Raw genomic sequence first — 13,892 nt, forward strand, 5'->3', positions numbered from 1 at the left:
TTACTCATCTTGACATGGTCTTGGATGACCTGGCTTTAGTTGACCTTGCTTAGTTTAAGATTTGAGAAATACAGAGGGGTAAAGTAGTGAAGAAAATAATTTTGGGTTAAGTGACCATTATCACATGTATGATGAAATCTTGATTTCTTTTGATTTGATTCTTGATCCAAGGATGCAAAAGTGTTAGTTTATCACATTGAAGCATTTTAGAAGCAATGGGGCAAGCAATCTTGGCCTTGGTTGAGGATTTGCTAAAAAGCATATTGTGTATGTGAGTGAGAAATGAGTTTTTCTCATCTTCTCCATTTCCCCTCAAATTAGGGTTTAGTGATCTTGCTTAGGGTTCACATAACAATATTTAATCATACTAACACTCATCATGACAATTGCACAAAAGAATATCACTCAAATGCATATATCTATAAGTGGCACTATATGCATGGAAAAAGTTTTTGTTAATTGCAAAATTTGGGTTTGGGGAATTTCTCTTTCTTGTTTATTATGGTTGAAACTTGGGATGTTACACGTTAGCTGCATCCTTCCTCTTCTGTCTACATTCTGGGCAGTTGCCGATTGTAGGCAATCGGCTCATTCCTGAATCCCAGCAGTGTCTGAAGAAGGGACAGTCCCAGTGCCTATCCTCATCGTCTTGCTCTCTTGACTTTTCCTTGGCATGGCGCTCATATCTCTCCTCGTCGCGATCATGCCGACGATGTCTCCTGGCGTCCCTAGCCAGACGATCTCTTTCATCATCGTCGTTGGGTCATCGGCATTGGTCATATTGACTCACATACTTGTTGAGGAGGTGATCAGAGAGAGGTCGCTGATATCTCACATTCCTCACTTCTCCCTCTGTAATGTAGCGCTTGCCATCGTGACGGAGCCGATCGCATGGAACGGCTTCCTCTGTGTCCTTGCTATGAGAGCAGCTGCCCTCGTCTCCGTCCTTACCAGAGTGGTGTCCAGGTCCTACCATGTTGATGTTGAACGAGAATCCTGGCTGGCACCCTCCAGGGTAAGTGCACTCCACCATGTTAACGGCGGGAAAGGGGTGTGTGTCGACTTTCATGGCGTACTGGCTGAAAATTAGACGCCCTTGTTCTATCGCCATTTGGACCTGCTGCCGCCACACCCTGCACTTGTTGGTGGCATGGGTGAACGTGTTATGCCACTTGCAGTATGGCTTTCCGTTCAGCTCCTGCGCCGTGGGGATCTTGTGGCCTTCGGGTACCTTTAGCTGCTTCTCCTTGAGTAAGAGGTCGAAAATCTGCTCAGCCTTGGTAACGTCGAAGTCAAACCCTTTTGGAGGACCTTGTGGCTTAACCCATTTGCAGGACACGGGATTTGCCCCCCGAGTCCATCCAGCCACTGCTACCTCTTGATCTCCCACAGAGCCTTCGTCTTCATCTGCCTCAACCAGGACCACCGCACGTTTGAATTTATCCTGGTATACATCTGGGTGGCGCTGTTCATATACTGACAGCTTCTGCACCATATGCGCTAGTGAAGGGTAGTCTGCTTGGGAGGCCACGTCCTTGATCGGTGATGCGAGACCCACCACCGCCAACTCGACTGCTTCTTTTTCAGTCACACGAGCCGAATAGCATCTGTTCCTAACGGTCCTGAAGCGCTGGACGTAATCTGACACTGTTTCTCCGCGCTTCTGTCGTACTTGTGCTAAATCGGCAATGCCAGCCTCGGAAGCCTCTGAGTGATACTGCATGTGGAACTGCTCCTCCAACTGCTTCCAAGTCCGGATTGAGTCTGGTGGCAGCGATGTGTACCACCCGAAAGCCGATCCTGTGAGGGACTGTGCGAAGAACCTCACACGCAGCTCATCTGCTGCTGAGATCGTGCCCAGCTGTGCCAAATATCGGCTCACATGCTCGATGGAGCTGGAACCATCTGATCCATTAAACTTGGAGAAATCAGGGAGCCGATATTTGGGTGGTAGCGGGATCAACTCGTACTCGTTGGGGTACGGCTTGGAATAGCTGATTGTCCTCCTTTTCGGCACCATGCCGAACTGGTCTCTCAGGATTGTACTGATTTGATCTGCGGTGCTGGCTGCAGGAGTCGAACTCTGAAGATTCGCCGGAGTGGCATACTTAGCCAGCCATGCTTGCTTTTCCAGCTCTGAGCCAACTGCAGGAGCTGAGCTCTGGAGGTTTGTCAGAGTGGCATACTTAGCTAGCCACGTGCGCTTCTCAAGATCTGTTGTCGAAGTTCCTCCCGCTGTTCCAGAAGTCCCCGTTGTTGCGATCTGGTTTGTGAGTGTCCGATATCGTGCGGCACGTATGTGCATGTGTATCCGTGAGGGATCTCCTTAGGCGCCTCATGCAAGAACTGGTAGTCACTAGGGTCACCACCGATCTTGTAGACGACGTATGCCGGTGAATTCGGCAGTTTTGGTGCTGCCAACGCGAATGGCAGCGGTGGACGGGACTGGAGTGGCATCTCTCCCTGGTAAGTCCCTAGAGCTGGTCCTGACGGAGAGTACTGATGCCTCATGATTTCCTGGATCACCCGAAGAGCGACACGCTCCAAAGTGTTCACCAGGCTCTCAGAATGACGGTGTAGCGAATGAGCCATCATGAAGTTAATCTCCTGACGCAGAGACCTGGTGCGTTCTTCTGACGGGGTGGACAGGTCCACTCCATCGAGCGCACCTTCAGGTGAGAACCCTTTCCACCTGATGCCATGTGAGCGGGTTCTGTGAAAAGAGCCGATGAGGTCGGCTTCGAGGATTGCTTTGACCTCGTCATACTTCTTCTTGAGCTCCTCGGTCAGATCCTCGTACGTGACTGGAGTGCCTTCCGCCATCTCAGATGTAGATGGCGATGCGGTTGATGTCGTAGACTTGTCCCACCGGGCATGCCAGAATGTGTTGCGGTCAGAAACCCACCGGGGAGCAGCGACGGGCAACACGGTAGAGCCGGGAGGCTCCCAGGACTGTGGCTGGCCCTGATCCCTCCGAGCGACGGCCCGCAAAGGTTCGGCACGCACGTCCGATGCTGGTGCAAGGGCGTGCCACCTGACCTATACCTGGTCAGGAAGGTGATGGATGATGCCTCGCTTAATTTCCTGCATGGCATACACGTAAACATTAAATACGAGCCTCGATCGGCTCTCAGGTTGTCCTGTGAATCGGCTCGAAGAGCCGATCCACCCATGATTCGTACGAGGTGTACGAATATATGGTGGTCCTGCTTGATCAATATAAAGCTAAAACGACCTACTACGATTTAGGGTTTTCACCGCATAATCGGAACATCCTACTCGTGATTGAGCCTGGCGGCCACGCACGGTGATCGTAAACCGACCCTAGGCAAGGCCTAAAAACCAACACGAAGTTGATCCTCGGAACATCCTGTCTAGGGCTAGCAAACTACACCCTACGCGCCACTGGATCCTTCAACCCGTTTGTAAGGCCTAACTATACAGATATTAAACTAATCCTTGAAGAACAAGGAGCAACCATAACGGATCGGATCTACTAAATAATGATCAAGCGGGGTGCCGCCCTTACATCTAAGATAGGTGTAAGGGCGGCTAGACGTCTCAGGGTTGCACGACGACAGCATATGATACGATGAACAATGCTAACCCTAACACATCTAAGATAACTACGTTGCTCGCCATCAAAAAGGCTTCAGTACGAGCAACGCATGGACAATGAATAAACGTGTACTGCCTAGATCGCAGGATGCGATCTAGGCAGCATGATGCTTACCCGGAAGAAACCCTCGAGACAAGGGAGTTGGCGATGCGCCTAGATTGGTTTGTGGTGAACGTGATTGTTGTTTATTTCATAAACCCTAGATACATATTTATAGTCCGTAGACTTTCTAACGTGGGAATAATCCCAACCGGGCACGAGCCAAACTCTATCTAATCGATACGTATCCTACTATATTACAGATACACGGGCAAACTAGCCCAAACTTTGCATATAAGGCCGATTCACGTATATTCTTCCATGTATATTCTTCAAGCCCATCTTGATCGCGGCCCACCTCTGACTCGGTCAAATTCTGGTGATAACAGAAACATGAGAAAAGAGATATCATCCACCGAGAAGGAAGAGGAGGAGGAACGCGGGTAGAAAGGACGGGAGTCATCAAAAGTAACATCCCGAGATATGCGCATCCGACGACCAATAGGATCCCAACACTTATATCCTTTGTGCTCAGGGCTATAGCCAAGGAAGACACACTCAACCGATTGAGCACTCAGCTTAGTGCGTTCGCGTGGAGCAAGAAGAACATAGCAAACGCAACCAAAAAGACGAAGGGTCGAGTAATCAGGAGTGTGACCAGTGAGACGCTCAAGAGGAATACCACCCTGCAAGGCTGTGGAGGGCTGAAGGTTGATAAGATAGGTGGAAATAGACACAGCCTCAGCCCAGAAGTGAGGGGGAAGAGAGGCAGCGATCATCATCGCACGTGCCGTCTCAAGCAGGTGGCTATGCTTGCGCTAGCCACGCCATTTTGGGCATGGGCGCCAGGGCAGGAAAACTGGGCAAGAGTACCCTGCTCAGCAAGAAAACCACGCAACAGCTGGGAGATATACTCACCGGCAGAATCAGCCCGAAAGACACGTATAGGTGTGGAAAACTGAGTATGGACCATGGCAGCAAAACGCTTATATATCGAGAGAACCTCGCTGCGAGAAGTCATAAAATAAATCCAAGTGTGGCGAGAGAAGTCATCGATAAAAAGAACATAGTAGCGGTGGCCCCCCTTGGAAGCAAAAGGAGCCGGACCCCATACATCAGAATGGACCAAATCAAACGGACGCTGAGATACAGACGCACTAGTAGGATAAGGTAACTGATTCTGTTTACCAAGCCTACAACCCTGATAACCCTGAAGTGAGACATCTCCTGAGACAGGCCCCAGAAGACCTCGACGAAGTAAAGATGACAAGCGAGAACCACATAGATGACCAAGACGGTGGTGCCACTGCTGAAAGGAGGCGGTGGTGGAAGCAGCAAGCACGCATGGAGCGGTCGATGAAGTGTGGGAAGAAGGAACATGAAGCCAGTCAAGTTCCCAAAGTCCCTGGGAGTCACGGCACCGAGGGCCAGCCCCAACCAGGGCCCGAGTGTGAGTGTCCTAAACAGAACAAGAATCAACATCAAGAATGACCCGACAACCAGAATCAGTGAGTTGAGCAGCGGAAATCAAATTCATGGTAAGACGGGGAACATGAGAAACATCAGGAATGGAAAAGGAGGAAGTAGAAAGAGTGCCACGACTAGCAACAGGGAGAGAAGTACCATCGGCAGTAAGAACACTAACAGGAAGAGGAAGAGGTCGAAGAGAAGAAAGAGAGGAAGAATCAGGAGACATGTGAAAAGAAGCTCCAGAATCCAGAACCCACGAAGATGTACCTGACTGTGGAGAGGAAACAGCCGCGGAGGCAGCAGTACCCGTCGAAGCAGAGCCGGAGGAGGCAAGGAGACGCTGAAGTCTCACTATATCCTGCTCAGTGAAGCCGGTGGTGACAGGCACTGAGGGTGGAGCACGAGGAGGCACACCCCGCTGCTTCTGGTAGCAGTCAGACTCAAGGTGACCAGGCCTCCGACGGTGAGTGCAGAACCGAGGAGGGCGAGAGCGACCCCCACCGCGAGAAGAGCGGGCTCCTCCAGAAGCAGCAGGCACTGGTGTAGGAAGAAGCGGCTGGGCAGGAGCAGGGGGACCTCGAGCAGCAAGAACAGAAGGTGTCCCAAGCAGGCCAGCACCCCGCAGACGAGTCTCCTCAGCACGAAGCTCAGTCAGCACCTCTGAGATAGGAACACGGCCTCGAGCAAACAACTGAGCACGACGAGGCTCAAACTCTGGGCGAAGTCGAGACAGGAACTCATGGATCCTCTGGAAGTCCATATCTGAACGTACTGTCCGGCAACACTGACAAGTACCACAGACAACACTGTGAAGGGAGTCAAGCTGGCGCCAGATCGCCGCACTCTGGGTGTAAAACTCATCAACAGTGGAGTCACCCTGCTGAAGATCATGCTCCTGACGCAACACAGATAAGTACAGAGAATCTCCAGAAGGCTGATATCGCTGACGAAGGTGAGACCACATCTCGGCAACAGTGGCAAGGCCCATAAACTCAGAAGCAAACTGTGGCTGAACATTCGAAGAAAGAACAGCAGCAGCCCTGGCATCCTCATCACACGACTGAGTAAAGGTAGCCAAACTGTCACGGTAAGAGCCAAGAGCCTCTAAATAAGCAAGTACCTACTCCTCATATGCCTCATCAGCAGCAGCCTCGGCAGACTTGGCTGCATCCCGATCAGCCTGAGTAGCATCCTCAGCAAGGGCCTGTGGCACGGACGGTGGAGTAGGGGGCACAGGAGCAGTGGGGTGCGGCGGACAAGAGACCTCACCGGTAAGAACACCCCACAACCGAAGACCACGCATGTGAATCCGCATAAAGGCAGCAAATTCCCCGTAGTTGGTACCATCAAATATCACTGGGCACCGAGGAATACTGACATAGCCAGAGGCGGAGGACGTCATTTTTTTTTGGATCTGGATCAGATCTGATCAGACCAGCAGCAGCCCGCAGCACCAGGACGGACTAGTGCACGCCAGCAATGGCACTACGGCGGCTGTTACCGGCCGGGGGCAGTGCGGCGGTGGCCGGAGGCGGCGTGGCGGCGGCCGGAGACGGTGTGGCGGCGACCGGATCAAGGCGGGCCGGGACGGGGAGAGCCGGTGCCAGCCCGGATCGGGGTGGCGCGGCAGTGGCGGCCGAGGGCCAGCCGGATCGGGGCGGCGAGGCGCAGCCGGCCGGGGGCCGAGCCGGCCGGGGGCGGCGCGGCAGTGGCAGCCGGCGGCCGGACGGGGCAGCCCAGGGCCGGCCGAATCGAGGACTGCCAGCGATTTGGAGCCCAAAAATCGGACGAAAAAAGGCTAAAATTTCTTGGAAAAAGACTCAATCCCGACGAGATCGGGAGAGGAAAATAAAAGTGGAGCAGCAGCGGCCGGAAAGATCATCGGCGGCGGCGCGGATCGAGCACGGAGTTGCAGCATGCAAAGAGCTAGACCATGAGCTCTGATACCATGTTGGAGAATAGCAACTAGTATTCACAGAGGGCCATAGGCCATTACATGTACATGTGTGACAATGTGCAGGTAAGCCCCTCATACACTGGGGAATAACAGAAAAGGGGACTATACAACTCTAACAGGTCTATTATACAATCCGATAAGAGAACAAAAGCTAAACCGAGGTACCACAAGTGTTACTTCTTGAACAAAAATAGACAGCCTCTTAAACCGATAAAGAATCACCAAAAAACTATATGTATCCATCAGATTCAAAAGGCGCTATGTTAGGGCGATGAAACCATGCTCCTATTCGGTTGTGACGGTAGTTTCCTAGCTACAAAGAGAAGTGAAATAGCCATGCCAAGCATATGAAAAACCGTACATCGTAGATCTAAGGGAAGAAGAATATCCACAGTACCTTATATCTTGCAGGGGTGTCGTGGATGTGACCACGGCATGTACTACCGGGGGTAGCACTTCGTTGATACGGGGGCAAGGAGACATGGCCATCTGCGGGTCGAGGTGCACAAGACACAAGGGTTTTACCCAGGTTTAGTCCCTCCGGAGAGTAAAAGGCCTACGTCCTGCTAGATCTTATTGCTCAGTGGAGAATTAAAATGGGGGGCTCAGTCGGCGGCTACGCCAAGAACTTACAGGGGGAGATTAGATCTCAGGTAATGTCCTCTCTAGGGTTTAAGCTCGGGGGTTTATATGGGCACCCCCGATCTAGGGTTACAGGGAGATAACTCCGAATCATAATAGTCGCTACTAATTCGGGATTCGCCACCCCTCTCGCAAGTAAACTCCTTATCCAGTCGCGCAGATCTTCACTCCGGGATCACGGCCCAGTCGCCTTAGGGCCCAGTCGCTGGGGCGACTGGCGGTTCACCCAGGCCTTCATCTTCATGGCGAGTGGGACTGGCGACCCACCCCCTATGGATGTATCCCCATCAGTAGTCCCCGAGCGCGGTGGTGACGAAGCGTGGATCCAAAATGAGTCTTGGAGAGGCGCGGTGATGGATCAAGGTGAATCACCATCGGGCTCCCAGAGATAAAGTCGCAGGTTCAGTACCAGTCTCCAATCGCCATAGCGTGATCAGCCAGTCGGCGTATGACAGTCGGCGTTAACCAGTCGTCATTGGACAGTCGGTGTTGGCCAGTCGTCGTCTACCAGTCGGCGCACATCCTCCGCGGAGCCACGTGGAAGAGCCAATGGCTAGATTTCACGTTGACCGAGGCGCAAACCATTTGCATGCTGTTGACCGTTGGGCCTGACGTGACCGCTAACGGCTAGTTTAACGGCTATTCAGCCGGAGCCGGCGCAAATCTCGACCGTTGATTGCGGGGCGGCGATTCCGGAATGGTTTAACGGACGGGTTTCATCCTTAATCTGGGCGAGTGCGGCGGTATAAAGGGCAATCCCTGGGATTAGGGCTGACCATTCCACCACGCACCTCTCTTCTCTTCATCTCCACTTCGCTTCGAGTTCCGCACGCGTCCATGGCGGCGAAAGGCTGGGGCAAGTCGAAGGTCACGCGGGAATCTCTCCTCCCGTATGTCGCCTCCGGGATCATTCCGGAGTTCAAGCAAGAGCGGTGGCGGGTCCCGGCGACAAACGAGGTGGAGCCCCTCCCGCGGCCCAGGGAGTTTGTGATCTTCTTGAGCTTCCTCGACCGCGGGTTCGCTCTCCCCACTTCCGATTTCCTCCGGCAGTTGTTGGCCTTCTACAACATCAAGGTCTCCGACCTCGGGCCGCACAGTGTCCAACAGATTTCGCTGTTCGTGGCACTGTGCGAGTGCTACCTGGGTTGCCTGCCATATTTCCCCTTGTGGGTATCAATCTTCCTTGGGCGGGCGACCAGGGCCAGCAAGGGCGACCCGACGCTCATCCCGAACGGCGGAATCACCTTCCAGGTGAAATCGGGGGAAAGCTTCATCGACATGGCGCTTCCCAAGAAGGAGCAGTCACAGTGGCGCCGGTTCTGGTTCTACGCGCTGGAGTACACGCCTCCGGGTGGGGTTCGCATTCCCCAGTACAGACCCGAACCGAGCATCCCTCGGCGCCTCAATGTGCGGTCGCTGCCGCACGACCAGGAGGAGGTGGTGAAGGAGATGCGCCTGGCGATCCAGGCGCTGAAGGACGATGGCCTGACGGCGCCCAACATGTACAACTGCTGGCTCGGCAGCCGCTTAATTCCTCTGCGTTGCCGAGGCCACTTCATGTGGGAGTATCGGGGGCAAAACGACTGCACCCGGTCGACAGCGACCGAGTGGGACGAAGTCGAGTAGCGGAAGGCGCTCGCCAAAGTCACTACGGCCGCCTTCACCTCCTTCGACGACGGGTTGCAGCCCTTCTCCGAGGACAAGCCGGCGCCCCAGGTACCTTACTGTCTTTGTCAGTAACTTCGGATGCATGATTGGAGTTCTGAATTTGCTGACGCGCACCCCTGCCGGAATGCAGCGATGGCAGAAAGTCGCCAACCATCTCCCCCCGCTCGCGGGGAAAGAGCCTCCGGAGATGACTGAAGGCGAAGAAGACGAGGCCGAGGACGAAGGAGACCGCACCGAGTCGGACTCCGATGTGAGAGATTTCGTCCGACTCCCACGCGGTTCGATGAGAGGGGCTACCTCCTCATCACAGGGCGCGCCGGGAGCGAGCCCCCCGGAAGATGACGAAGAAGAGGAGGCGACCTCGCCCCCTGAGGGAAAAGGGCCCGCGAAGGGGGGCGACGAGCCGCGGTCTAAGCGGCTGCGTCAGACCATCCTCGAGGGCGCCACCGAGCTTCAGCGCCCCCTGAAGGACGCCCTCGAGGCCGGGGCCCGAGTCGGCCCAGGCGTAAAGGCGATTCCGACGGTGAAGTAAGTATCCATCCCTAATTCTTGCTCCGCCGTCTAGCGGGTTGGCGAGGAGCTCACGTCGATCTCCTGCAGGTCGAAGAAGAAAGTCCTGTCGAGGCCCACCCCGATTGGCAGGGTGGCGGCTATGAGGGCCACCGAGGCGAAGAAGGCGACCGAGCTGAAGAAGGCCGCCAAGTCGAGGAAGATGGCGGCCGACCCCGCGAGCATGACTTCGTCGCGAGAGGAACCCGCCGCTGCGAGCAAGGCGGCGGGCGCAACCGCTAGCTCAGCTGGGCCGATCGCCGGGAGCAGCCCCTCGGCGAGTGCGAGCAGCGGCGAGGTGGCAAAGGCGGGCGTCGAGTCGACCGCGGCGCGGGGTCCGGACGTTGCTCCCCCTGTGGCGGAGGAGGAGATGGCGGGTGCCGAGTCGGCGGCGGCTCGTAGCCCAGATGACGCACCGCCCGGAGCAGGGAAGGTGCAGGGCGCTGTGGAGGGGAGCGGACTGTCGGCGAAGATGAAGGAGCACCGAACCAAAGCCGCCAGGGATCACGCTCACCCTATCAGCCCCGAGGCGCCAGCCGAGGAGACGCCATCGACCGAGGTGATGGTGCAGGGGGGCGGGACGCACGAGTCGCGTCGGCCTCCGCTATCGTCTTTATCCTTTACCGAGCTTCACACGGTGCTCGGCGAAGTCCATGTGGTAAGTTCTTCTATTTGTGGTCCGGTCTCCCCCCAGTCCCCGAGAGTCGACTTGGGCTGAAAGGGCGAGTCGAGTCTCTTTTTTTTTTACTTGGATCCGGACTACTCTTTTTTCTGTTACTTACAATCGCTCCCCTTGTTCGTGCAGGCGGAGGTGAAGCGTCTGACGGCGCTCGTGGAGGAGGCGGCGAAGAAGAACCGCCAACTCATTGCCATTGGCAGTGAGTTTCTCCCTCCCCCTTTTTTTTCACTTGTCTTCTTGTTTTCCGCCTGGTGTTGAATTGATCTCATTAACATCCGTTTCATGTAGCAGAGGCGCAGGAGAGGGCGCTTGCCGAGGCCCGCGAAGGGTTCGTGAAGGAATCCTTCTATCGGGAGGCTGAATTCCGGGCGACCCAGGCTGAGGAGGCGAAGAAGAAGGCGAAGGCGGAGATCGCGGACCTCACAAACGTCCTGGAGGACAAGGGTAAGGAGTTGGAAGACGTCATCGCCGAGTAGAAGGGCAAGCTTGAGGCTGCGGCGGAGGACAGGGACACGGCCCGGGGCGCCGCGGCGGCGCTGCGGGAAGAGATTGCGGCCCTGAAGCAGCAGCACGCTAAGGAGCTCGCCGCGGAGAAGGCGGCGTCGGAGGGTGTTGTCTTGGCGGTGCAAGCCGAGAAGACCAGCTTCGAGGCCTTCGTCCGCGAGATGTCGCGGCAGCTTCTTGGTAAATTTTCCTTTTTGTTTTCCTTTTTGATGGAAATTATGGCGTAGCTCGTGGAAGTGCCAGTCGCTCACCACTGCGAGTCCGCTGCGGGGGCAACCTCGAGCGTGGTGAGTCCGCCTCAAGGGCCAGTCCCCGAGCGTGGCGAGTCCATCTCGAGGGCCAGTCCCCGAGCGTGGCGAGTTCATCTCGGGGGCCAGTTCCCGAGCGTGGAGAGTCCGTCTCGGGGGCCAGTCCCCGAGCGTGGCGAGTCCGTCTCGAGGGCCAGTCCCCGAGCGTGGCGAGTTCGACTCGGGGGGTCAGTCCCCGAGCGTGGCGAGTTCGCCCCCCCTTTTTTTTATGACGCTGTTGTTGACGTTGACCTTTTTTGTTTCCAGGCTAGTGCAAGCTTGTGGAGACGGCGACCCCGCGGGAGTGCCTGGAGGCTGCGACCACGCGCATCATCGCCTGTGCTGGCGAGATTCTGGCGGCGCTCCAGTACCTTAGTCCGCGGGAGGTGATTCCTCGTGACGCGCCGTCGGTCTTTAAGGCCTTCTCCGACATCCCGGCGGTAGTCGACTGGCTCCGCCGATCTTCTTGCCGGGTGGGCGTTACCATGGCGTTGAGCATGGTACTTGCCCACTACTCGGAGGGCTTTGACGTGGAGGAAGTGACGGCCAGCTTCCCATGGAGACCGGCGAGTTCGATGTCGCCGAGGTGATGTGGCTGATGGAGGCGGTGCGCCCTTATGCCGACCGAGTGCTGGCGACTGCGGACTTGGAGACGCACATCGTCAGCCAGTCTGCTCCTGAGGATGCGGAGAAGGAGGCGGGCCCGAAGGACTTCTCCGCCGAGCGCCTGTTCCACGCTGCGGCCACCAATGCCTTTTCCACCTATCCGGTCGTCCGGTACACCCCTAAGTTCCGCCATGGGGAGGATGGAGCCGAGCCGGTGATAGAGGAGGACCCGGGGTCCTCCAAGTAGTTGGTTATTTATACGGGGACGCCCTTCTGACCTGTATGAAAAAAAGGATTTTGTCCCTGCGAGCGTGTGACTCGTGGGTGTTAGTTGTACATAAGTTATTTTCTTTTTTGGCGAACTGTTATTTGGTGGCCTCTGTTTTTTTTGCGTGATTTTTGTGTTACCAGCCGACCCTCCATGGCCAGAAGGGCCAGTCGCCGTGCGACCCCGATGAAGGCTATCGACTTGACTGTTTTCCTTGTCGACCTGGGCGTCCCCAGTCGCAGTACGTAGTCATATTTAGTGCGAATAGCAGCCTCATGGGTGGAGGAGTGGGTGATGACCCACAAGTATAGGGGATCGCAACAGTCTTCGAGGGAAGTAAAACCCAATTTATTGATTCGACACAAGGGGAGCCAAAGAATATTTGTAAGCCTTAACAGCGGAGTTGTCAATTCAGCTGCACCTGGAAACAGACTTGCTCGCAAGAGTTTATCAGTAGTAACAGTTTTATAGCAGTAGCAGTAGTGAAATAACAGTAGCAGAGTAACAAAGACAGCAGTAGTGATTATAGTAAACAGCAGGATTAAAATACTGTAGGCACAGGGATAGATGAACGGGCGTTGCATGGATGAGAGAAACTCATGTAACAATCAAGGTAGGGCATTTGCAGATAGTAATAAAGCGGTATCCAAGTACTAATCAATCAATAGGCATATGTTCCATATTTAGTCGTACGTGCTCGCAATGAGAAACTTGCACAACATCTTTTGTCCTACCAGCCGGTGGCAGCCGGGCCTCTAGGGAATCTACTAGAAATTAAGGTACTCCTTTTAATAGAGCACCGGAGCAAAGCATTAACACTCCGTGAACACATGTGATCCTCATATCACCGCCTTCCCCTTCGGTTGTCCCAATTTCTGTCACTTTGGGGCCTCGGGTTCCGGACAGCAATATGTGTATACAACTTGCAGGTAAGATCATAAAACAATGAATATCATCATGAAACAATAACATGTTCAGATCTGAGATCATGGCACTCAGGCCCTAGTGACAAGCATTAAGCATAACAAGTTGCAACAATATCATAAAAGTACCAATTACGGATACTAGGCACTATGCCCTAACAATCTTATGCTATTACATGACCAATCTCATCCAATCCCTACCATCCCCTTCAGCCTACAGCGGGGGAATTACTCACACATGGATGGGGGAAACATGGCTGGTCGATGGAGAGGTGTCGGTGGTGATGGTGCCGATGATCTCCTCCAATTCCCCGTCCCGGCGGAGTGCCAGAACGGAGTTTCTGGTCCCGAGACGGAGTTTCACGACGGTGGCGGCGTACTGGATGGTTTCTGGCGACTTCGACTTCTCCTCTCGCGATTTTAGATCGAAACCCTTAAATAGTCCAGAGGGGGGCATCAGAGGCTGGCCGAGGCCGCGCCGGCCTAGTGTGTTGGGGCCCTGGGCCTCCTCCAAGCCTGCCCTTCTGGCTCCGTGAATCTTCTGGAAAAATAAGTCCTTCGACATAAATTCCGGGAATTTTCCTGAAAGTTGAATTTCTGCACAAAAACGAGACACCAGGGCAATTCTGCTGAAAACAGCGTTAGTCCGTGTTAGTTGTATCCAAAATACACAAATTAGAG

General features: G+C 54.6%; 1 long non-coding RNA gene across 1 annotated transcript; it reads right to left on the reverse strand.

The window, feature by feature from the left end:
- Nucleotides 1-4,714: 4,714 nt before the first annotated feature.
- Nucleotides 4,715-5,948, reverse strand: LOC127340652 (uncharacterized). Its single transcript, XR_011753949.1, has 2 exons — nt 5,396-5,948; nt 4,715-5,117 (listed from the first exon to the last, which is right to left on the reverse strand). It is a non-coding gene; the product is annotated as an uncharacterized lncRNA (long non-coding RNA).
- Nucleotides 5,949-13,892: the final 7,944 nt, after the last annotated feature.

This window comes from Lolium perenne, chromosome 3 (assembly GCF_019359855.2).
Source record: "Lolium perenne isolate Kyuss_39 chromosome 3, Kyuss_2.0, whole genome shotgun sequence".
Classification (NCBI taxonomy): domain Eukaryota; kingdom Viridiplantae; phylum Streptophyta; class Magnoliopsida; order Poales; family Poaceae; genus Lolium; species Lolium perenne.